The sequence below is a fragment of the Paramormyrops kingsleyae genome, chromosome 12, assembly GCF_048594095.1.
Source record: "Paramormyrops kingsleyae isolate MSU_618 chromosome 12, PKINGS_0.4, whole genome shotgun sequence".
Taxonomy (NCBI): Eukaryota; Metazoa; Chordata; class Actinopteri; order Osteoglossiformes; family Mormyridae; genus Paramormyrops; species Paramormyrops kingsleyae.
The window spans coordinates 24,777,815-24,788,643 of NC_132808.1; positions in this window are offsets into that span (position 1 = coordinate 24,777,815).

Here is a 10,829-nt window from a genome sequence, read left to right on the forward strand (position 1 = left end):
GAGTCTCCCCCACATACACTTTAAAATGTTGTAATGCAAATAAAAGAGCGAGGGCCTCCTTCTCTATGGCACTATATGCTAATTTATGCTTCACAAATTTCCGGGAAAAATAACAAACAGGGTGGTCGAGTCTACGGTTGTCCTCCTGCAAGAGGACAGCACCAGCACCAATCCCACTAGCATCCACCTCCAGTTTGAAGGGCTTAGAGAAATCTGGGGCCGCTAACTGAATCAAATGCTGCTTGGCAGGCCAGGGACCAAACGAAAGGCACCTCCTTCCGTAACAGCTGGGTCAGGGGCGCAACGACATCAGAGATGTTCTGGGCTTAGGTTGGGCTTTTAAGTGGGCTGGTTTTGGGGCCCATGTGGGCAACCCATATGAATTTAAATCGGCTACAAATGGGCATACCACGTACACAGAGAACATGGGTTCTACATGGGCCCCAAGTGGGATAAAAAATTCAAAGGAAAAAAATGGAATTGAAATTAAGATGCATCTATTGCATATATTTATTCATTTGTTTGTTTGTTTATTCATGGGATAATGTCTTGGTACATCTGAGCAATTTTAATGAAATATAAATTTTATATGGCCTACATGCTATTTTGGCCGACCAGTTCTCTACTCAGCAAAAGAATCAGTGCATGAGGCTGAGATCGCATAATACACAAACGCACGCGCGTATACCGTCGCAGCCATCCACGCCCCCCGCGCGCGCCCGCCCACTCTCATCGGACTTTCACGACTGTTTATCTGGCAGTTTCTATCACTCCGAATCTGAGGCGAGCCAGTGTACAACAGGCATAAACTAAAGTATTTTGGGTTAAAAGTGAAACATTACTTTTACACATATCTGGGTTGTACTTAAATGAACATTCAATAATAAAGTTGTGTCTGACAGATCGGCTTCCAGGGGTTTTCCAAGTTTAAATGAAATCTGTTTATTAGCCTTCTTGCCATATTGGAATTTGTGCAGGTAACGGTGTTAGTTTGGTAAATTAGCTGTACTTGCTATATTTTAAGCTGTACTTCTTACTATATTTTTCCGTTATGGCAAGAGTGAGGGAAACCGCTTGGCACCAGAGTGCCCAATACGTCGATCGCGAACGACCGGTAGATCACGCGACATTCAGAAACATTTTTTTAGATGCCACTTGATAGACGTAAACGGCGGTAAGTTTGCTATTGCTTAATTAAAACTTTATTGCATTAGGTTACCATAACATCTACTTAATTAGATCCCTTCTCTTCTAACGCATCTTGGATCACATGGGTCACCAGGCAGAAAACGCGAATGTATTGCGAGCTAATGCAAAACTCCAGCGAGCAAAGGACCAGAAGAAGATACTGATTACTGGCCACCTGGAAAAGTCAATATCAGCAAGGCAGTGAAGGAAGAAATTGATCCAAGCACAGACTGGCCACAGTTTAAAGTGCGTGTTTTGGGAAATGCAGGTAATGCTTTAAGTAGTTATAATTAATGATCTGATTATGATTGCCTCTAAATCAAAAAGAAACAGGGAACATTTTTTAGGTAGGCCTATCATATACAGGAAACTTTGCCCATGCAAGAACAAAACTCTAATGGGGAAGGAGAAGTGGAAGGAGGTAAGACTATATTTCTCAATCATGACACAAACTACATTGCCAAGAAGTCCTTTTCAAACAGTTTCCTTAAATTATTTTAAAACCACAGATAACATATGCACTGTTTTATTAGAACAAAATATTCAAGTTTTAATAGTTGAGCATATTTACATATTAACAGTACTTACTTTGTCAGTGAACTATGAGGGGGAAAAATTCTCATAATCATGGTAAAATGGTTTAATTAATCATGATATTGATTTAAGGTCATATGGCCTAGCCCTAAGCAGAATCTAAATTTTAAATCATATATAAGCAAGTGTTCACCTATACACTTAAAAATACTTTGCCAAAATATTCATAGTAATAACATCTTTTTACTCTGTTATTCACAGGTGGCTTGAAAAAAATGCTCTTACAAGCAACATTACAAGAAAAGATGCTGAAAAGACGGTGTCAAAGTGGCTAATTGGTGCCTGGGACGGGGGGGTAATCCAATTGCAAGGGCCCGAGGTGGCGACCAAGCTTAAGTGTCAAGCTTAATTTTAAATGAAAACATGAAGCACAAAGGTTTGATAATAATAAATCCTAGAAGCTTTAAATCCCAGACCTGCCAACATGAGCCAAGCAATCATTGTGACATCATAGTACTCTAGTATGCAGGACCACAGATGTCACTGAAAAAGAAGTAGTGTTTTTTTGCTAAATTATAACTTGATGCTCAGTTTTAAATTATTTTATTTATTTATAAATTAATAAACTTATTTAGTAAAGCAATTCATTATATTTTAATGGCAAAAAGAGAATTTACTAAAGGATTCATAAATATTAAAAATATGTTTAAAAAGTAAATAAATGGATTAACGAATTTTTTTTTTATTGTATTTAATGAGACACCAAAATTATAAAGTTAACCAGACTTATGCGAATTAACTGAATGGAGTGAAAAGCTGAATGGTTAATTACGGGAAGAGGTGGAGGACGTCATCAGGAAAATGAAACCGTCAACCAGTTCCCTGGACCCTTTCCCCTCAGCCCTGATGAAGGCTAACATCTCTGCTGTCTCTCCACTCATCACCAGGATCATAAACAACTCCCTCCTCCCTCCTCCAACTGCTGTCATCAGATCTCTACTGAAAAAACCCACCCTGGATCCTGAAGTTCTCTCTAACTATAAGCCCATCTCCAATCTTCCATTTCTCTCAAAAGATCTGGAAAAAACTGTTGCAGCAGAACTTCATGATCACCTCAAACTAAATAACCTGTTTGAAAAGTTTCAGTCTGATTTTTGCCCTGGCCATAGCACTGAAACAGCCCTGGTCAGGGTCACCAATGACCTTCTGATGACAGCAGATACTGGTTCCCCTTCTCTACTCATCCTCCTTGACCTGACCGCTGCTTTTGACACAATAGACCACAACATCCTCCTTCACCGCCTGCAATACACCATTGGACTCTCAGGAAATGTTCACAACTGGTTCACATCATACCTGACCGGCAGAACTGAGCATGTCACCCTGGGCAGTGTAAAATCTCACACCTACAACGTCACCTGTGGTGTCCCACAGGGCTCTGTGCTAGGCCCCATCCTTTTCACCATCTACATGCTCCCCCTTGGAAATATCATTAGCAGACATGGTTTATCTTTTCATTGTTATGTCGATGACATTCATTACCTCAGGACTACCCCCACCTCGTCTACTGCTCCTCTGTCAACATCCACACTGACTACCTGCCTGGAGGAGATAGAGGCATGGATGAGGCTCAACTTCCTTCAGCTGAACAGATACAAAACAGAAGCCATCTTAGTTGGCACACCACACCATCTCCGCTCTTCTACCATCACCAGTATCACTTTCTCTGGCCAAAACATCCCCCTTTCCACATCTGTCACCAATTTGGGTGTTAAAATGGACCCTCAACTCACCTTTGACACCCACATCAAACACTTCTGTAAGTCATCATTCTACCACCTCAAGAACATCGCCAAACTCCGCCCAACACTCAGCCTGGCAGATGCAGAGAAGCTCGTCCATGCCTTTGTCTCCTCCAGGCTGGATTACTGTAATGCACTGCTTATTGGGATTCCTGGCAAGAATATCCAGAGACTACAGTATATTCAGAACAGTGCTGCCAGGATCCTGATGAGGGTGCGAAAGCATGACCACATCACCCCCATCCTGAAAACCCTTCACTGGCTCCCTGTCCCACTCAGGATAGAGTACAAGGTCTCTCTCCTCACCCATCAGTGCATCTATGGACATGCCCCCCTTTACTTACAGGAACTCCTCACCCCCCTTACCTCCTCACACACCCTCCGCTCTGTACACACTAACACCTTCCAAGTCCCCAGAACCAAGCTCCGCAGCATGGGTGATAGGGCTTTTTCATCTGTGGTGCCGAGGCTGTGGAACTGACTACCTGAGAGCCCCACAGTCGACTGATGCTTTTAAACAAAACCTAAAAACTCATCTTTTTAGAAAGACATTTTATTAAAGTATAAAGCGCTTGGATTTTACTTCTGTTAATAATTCCTTTTGAATAATGTCCGGGATTTCCCTCCATACACTAACTCATTCATGCAACAGAAGTAAAATCCAAGTGCTGTTTTGCAAGGTCGCGTCACACGTTATGGAAAGCGTTATCATATCACAAAAAACACAATATGATTCTGGGCATGCATGACTTTCCCGTCACTTAGTCACCAGTTAGCGCTCATTGTGGCGGTGTTAGGCACTGCCCATTAAAACACATAGGGAAAGGAAACGTTACCCCAGCACGTAAAAAAAGCCGAAAACGTGATCACAGTACGTTTAAATAGATTTTAAGTCGTGATGGCTGCACGAAAATTCGTGAGATCGGGTTGATTAATTATACTACTGATCTTTCTTCATTGAAACAATACAGTTTAAATTCCAGTGTGTATTAAATACAGTAGGTATTTAGGGGTTTTCTGTAAAATGACTCAGACAAATAGGATATACCTACTGTAGCCCAAATGAGCACTACATAAGACCAAGCTGGGTTACCCATATAGGCTGTTACGTGCCGTAAGTTTGGGTTACGTGCCGTAAGGGATATGTGCCGTAAGTTTCGGGTACGTGCCGTAAGTGTTACGTGCCGTAAGTTCAGGAGGATGCCTGCAGGTCCTTCGGACGTCCTGCCCACTCGCCGATTGGTCGCCCGCCCCCTCGACTCCGCCCTCAGGACCTGACCCCGCCTCCCTTGCCCTCGGAGCCGTTTCCGGTTCACCGGCTGAAGAGTTCGCCGCTTCGTCCCTTCGTCTGCCCGCTACTTGCTTCTCACCTGCTAGCTCGCTCTCTGTTCGCTTTTGCTTTGTTTGATTGATCGTGTATGACTGTTTTGCCCTTGACTTCCGATTCTCGCCTCGCCCATATTTGTACTTTCGCCTTGGTCTCTGATTGCTTGATTGGTTTTGGACTTTCGCCTGTGTTTCGACTTCGCCTCTCGGTTTTCCCTTTTGATACCTTTGCCTCGGCTTGGTGTTTCGTGTTTCACTAGGTGTGTAGGGAGTGTCTGCCTTTTTGTTTATTCGTTAACGTGGGGATTATTGTTTGTTTGGTCAGGGAGATAGATTTAGGCATTGTTGTTTCGTTTCACCATTTTCTTTGTGTTCACTTAGGTAGCTCAGCTTGGGTTACTCGGTAGATGTGCTTTTGTTTGTTTCTTTGGCCTTTGTCACTCCTGACGTTCGTTACACCTAGTGTTTGTGAAAAACTATAAAAAAAACTATAAAAAAAGACTCCCTCTGTGTCCCGTTTTCCCTTCTCCTAGCCCTAGTTGTCCTGTCCTCCCCAATCCCTCCTTCCCTTTCACTTTGTTGCGGTCCAACCCTAGACTGGATCGTAACAAAATTGGGGGCTCGTCCTTTCCTTCTTTCCCTTTCGTGCTTGTCTGGCGGATTTTTTTTGTGTGGGGGGGTGTTGTGATCATTGCAGTAATCGTGATGGCCCAATTCGACCTTGTTGCGTTCACCCTTTACCCCACACTCGAACAATTTGATGTGTGCCGCAAGGATGATCTGCTACAGATAGCAGACTTCTTTAACATTTTGGTCCCCGCTGAGGCTTCCAAGCGGGTCGTTAAGCAATTTTTGCTCGATGAATTGGTTCAGCAAGGTATACTGCCTGAGTTGGGTGGATCCCCTAGTGTTGCTGCCACCCCGGTTCGGATGTCTGCTGTAGCGGAGGCCAGCAGCGACGATCCAGGGAGTGGACACCGCATGGATCTTGGGGATCCCCGCTCAACCAGGGAGGACCTACTGCTGACGATTAAGTTACGGGAGTTAGAGCTTGAGATTAAGAGACAGGAGTACCAGGCTCAGCTACTCCGTGTCCGGGCTATGGAGATGGAGGCTGAGAAGGAGCTGGAGTTACGTCGGATGAGCATGGGCGACCAAAAACCGATGCCTCTTCCGCGTAAAGCACCCACACCAGGTACACCTCCACCCGCAGCTCGCTCCGCCCGAGACCAGGCTGACGCCCAAGATGCTCCTAGACCCCGTCCCCGGTCTCCCTTGAGCTCGCCTGTCTCCCCGGAAATTGGTAGATCGAGCTTTGATGTGAGCCGACACATCGGTCTTGTTCCTGTGTTTCGGGAAAATGAGGTAGACGCCTACTTTTCCATTTTCGAGCGCATTGCTATGACATTGAACTGGCCCAAACACCTTTGGTCATTGTTACTGCAATGTAAGCTTGTGGGTAAGGCACAGGAGGTTTGTTCGGCTCTTGCGTTAGAGCAGAGCCTTGATTACGACATTGTGAAGGCTACTGTGCTTCGCGCTTATGAGTTAGTGCCGGAAGCTTATCGGCAGAACTTTCGAAAGCTTCCCAAATCCGCCAGCCAAACATACGTGGAGTTCGCACGCGAGAAAGCCGTCTTGTTTGATAAGTGGTGCGGCGCTAGTGGTGTGTTTACCTTCGACCAGCTTAAGGAACTGGTCTTGTTAGAAGAATTTAAGAACTGTGTTCCTGATCGAGTGGTAGTGTACCTGAATGAGCAAAAGGTGACTTCGCTAACTGAAGCTGCCACCCTCGCTGACGAGTTCGTTTTGACCCACAAAACTGTGTTTACTCCGATTCCTTTGCCTCGTAAAACTCGTCCGATTGTAACCTCCCCTTCGCAAGCGTCTCCACCACCCGTGGAGAAACGCGAGTGCTTTTACTGCCACGAGGTGGGCCATATTATATCTGTTTGTCCTGTGTTAAAGCGCAAGGAAGCTCGTACAGCAGCTAGAAAAGTGAATGTTGCTGCCTGCCCCAACAGTTCTTCGCCCTCCTCCTCTCGTGTTGATGCTGCTTTCGAACCGTTTGTATTTACTGGTTCGGTTTCGCTCAGTGAGATGGATGCTCGGCACCCTGTGACCATCCTGCGGGATACGGGAGCCGCTCAGTCCTTCTTGGTGGAAGGGGTTATTCCCCTGTCTGTCAATACGTACTGTGGTACGGATGTGTTAGTGCAGGGAATTGATTTATGTGTGGCTGGAGTTCCCCTGCACACTGTATATTTGTGTACTCCCGATTTCTCGGGATACGTGCGGGTTGCTGTCCAGTCCCAGTTACCTGTCCCAGGCGTTACATTCATTCTTGGGAATGACATAGCGGGGAAGAGAATCGTTCCTCTACCCGAAGTCGTTCTGGACCCTGTGCTGTGTGAAAATGATGTAGCGGTGGAACACCCGACGGTGTTTCCTGCGTGTGTGCTTACTCGTGCACAGCGGCGCCAGCTTGCCGACATTGACCTCGAGGACACGTTCATGTCCGTGCCAGTGTTGGATAAACCTTCGAAGGTTGAGTCTGTGACCCCGGATCCTAATAACTCTGTTACCTCCCCTGAAGTTCCGTTCTGTTTGTTTTCTTATGTTTATTTTGTGATTTTTGTTGTTTTTTGTTTGGGATCTGTGTATTTTGGTGACCCGTGTGGGTTCACTCTTGTGTGGGGGGGTGTTACGTGCCGTAAGTTTGGGTTACGTGCCGTAAGGGATATGTGCCGTAAGTTTCGGGTACGTGCCGTAAGTGTTACGTGCCGTAAGTTCAGGAGGATGCCTGCAGGTCCTTCGGACGTCCTGCCCACTCGCCGATTGGTCGCCCGCCCCCTCGACTCCGCCCTCAGGACCTGACCCCGCCTCCCTTGCCCTCGGAGCCGTTTCCGGTTCACCGGCTGAAGAGTTCGCCGCTTCGTCCCTTCGTCTGCCCGCTACTTGCTTCTCACCTGCTAGCTCGCTCTCTGTTCGCTTTTGCTTTGTTTGATTGATCGTGTATGACTGTTTTGCCCTTGACTTCCGATTCTCGCCTCGCCCATATTTGTACTTTCGCCTTGGTCTCTGATTGCTTGATTGGTTTTGGACTTTCGCCTGTGTTTCGACTTCGCCTCTCGGTTTTCCCTTTTGATACCTTTGCCTCGGCTTGGTGTTTCGTGTTTCACTAGGTGTGTAGGGAGTGTCTGCCTTTTTGTTTATTCGTTAACGTGGGGATTATTGTTTGTTTGGTCAGGGAGATAGATTTAGGCATTGTTGTTTCGTTTCACCATTTTCTTTGTGTTCACTTAGGTAGCTCAGCTTGGGTTACTCGGTAGATGTGCTTTTGTTTGTTTCTTTGGCCTTTGTCACTCCTGACGTTCGTTACACCTAGTGTTTGTGAAAAACTATAAAAAAAACTATAAAAAAAGACTCCCTCTGTGTCCCGTTTTCCCTTCTCCTAGCCCTAGTTGTCCTGTCCTCCCCAATCCCTCCTTCCCTTTCACTTTGTTGCGGTCCAACCCTAGACTGGATCGTAACAAAATTGGGGGCTCGTCCTTTCCTTCTTTCCCTTTCGTGCTTGTCTGGCGGATTTTTTTTGTGTGGGGGGGTGTTGTGATCATTGCAGTAATCGTGATGGCCCAATTCGACCTTGTTGCGTTCACCCTTTACCCCACACTCGAACAATTTGATGTGTGCCGCAAGGATGATCTGCTACAGATAGCAGACTTCTTTAACATTTTGGTCCCCGCTGAGGCTTCCAAGCGGGTCGTTAAGCAATTTTTGCTCGATGAATTGGTTCAGCAAGGTATACTGCCTGAGTTGGGTGGATCCCCTAGTGTTGCTGCCACCCCGGTTCGGATGTCTGCTGTAGCGGAGGCCAGCAGCGACGATCCAGGGAGTGGACACCGCATGGATCTTGGGGATCCCCGCTCAACCAGGGAGGACCTACTGCTGACGATTAAGTTACGGGAGTTAGAGCTTGAGATTAAGAGACAGGAGTACCAGGCTCAGCTACTCCGTGTCCGGGCTATGGAGATGGAGGCTGAGAAGGAGCTGGAGTTACGTCGGATGAGCATGGGCGACCAAAAACCGATGCCTCTTCCGCGTAAAGCACCCACACCAGGTACACCTCCACCCGCAGCTCGCTCCGCCCGAGACCAGGCTGACGCCCAAGATGCTCCTAGACCCCGTCCCCGGTCTCCCTTGAGCTCGCCTGTCTCCCCGGAAATTGGTAGATCGAGCTTTGATGTGAGCCGACACATCGGTCTTGTTCCTGTGTTTCGGGAAAATGAGGTAGACGCCTACTTTTCCATTTTCGAGCGCATTGCTATGACATTGAACTGGCCCAAACACCTTTGGTCATTGTTACTGCAATGTAAGCTTGTGGGTAAGGCACAGGAGGTTTGTTCGGCTCTTGCGTTAGAGCAGAGCCTTGATTACGACATTGTGAAGGCTACTGTGCTTCGCGCTTATGAGTTAGTGCCGGAAGCTTATCGGCAGAACTTTCGAAAGCTTCCCAAATCCGCCAGCCAAACATACGTGGAGTTCGCACGCGAGAAAGCCGTCTTGTTTGATAAGTGGTGCGGCGCTAGTGGTGTGTTTACCTTCGACCAGCTTAAGGAACTGGTCTTGTTAGAAGAATTTAAGAACTGTGTTCCTGATCGAGTGGTAGTGTACCTGAATGAGCAAAAGGTGACTTCGCTAACTGAAGCTGCCACCCTCGCTGACGAGTTCGTTTTGACCCACAAAACTGTGTTTACTCCGATTCCTTTGCCTCGTAAAACTCGTCCGATTGTAACCTCCCCTTCGCAAGCGTCTCCACCACCCGTGGAGAAACGCGAGTGCTTTTACTGCCACGAGGTGGGCCATATTATATCTGTTTGTCCTGTGTTAAAGCGCAAGGAAGCTCGTACAGCAGCTAGAAAAGTGAATGTTGCTGCCTGCCCCAACAGTTCTTCGCCCTCCTCCTCTCGTGTTGATGCTGCTTTCGAACCGTTTGTATTTACTGGTTCGGTTTCGCTCAGTGAGATGGATGCTCGGCACCCTGTGACCATCCTGCGGGATACGGGAGCCGCTCAGTCCTTCTTGGTGGAAGGGGTTATTCCCCTGTCTGTCAATACGTACTGTGGTACGGATGTGTTAGTGCAGGGAATTGATTTATGTGTGGCTGGAGTTCCCCTGCACACTGTATATTTGTGTACTCCCGATTTCTCGGGATACGTGCGGGTTGCTGTCCAGTCCCAGTTACCTGTCCCAGGCGTTACATTCATTCTTGGGAATGACATAGCGGGGAAGAGAATCGTTCCTCTACCCGAAGTCGTTCTGGACCCTGTGCTGTGTGAAAATGATGTAGCGGTGGAACACCCGACGGTGTTTCCTGCGTGTGTGCTTACTCGTGCACAGCGGCGCCAGCTTGCCGACATTGACCTCGAGGACACGTTCATGTCCGTGCCAGTGTTGGATAAACCTTCGAAGGTTGAGTCTGTGACCCCGGATCCTAATAACTCTGTTACCTCCCCTGAAGTTCCGTTCTGTTTGTTTTCTTATGTTTATTTTGTGATTTTTGTTGTTTTTTGTTTGGGATCTGTGTATTTTGGTGACCCGTGTGGGTTCACTCTTGTGTGGGGGGGTGTTACGTGCCGTAAGTTTGGGTTACGTGCCGTAAGGGATATGTGCCGTAAGTTTCGGGTACGTGCCGTAAGTGTTACGTGCCGTAAGTTCAGGAGGATGCCTGCAGGTCCTTCGGACGTCCTGCCCACTCGCCGATTGGTCGCCCGCCCCCTCGACTCCGCCCTCAGGACCTGACCCCGCCTCCCTTGCCCTCGGAGCCGTTTCCGGTTCACCGGCTGAAGAGTTCGCCGCTTCGTCCCTTCGTCTGCCCGCTACTTGCTTCTCGCCTGCTAGCTCGCTCTCTGTTCGCTTTTGCTTTGTTTGATTGATCGTGTATGACTGTTTTGCCCTTGACTTCCGATTCTCGCCTCG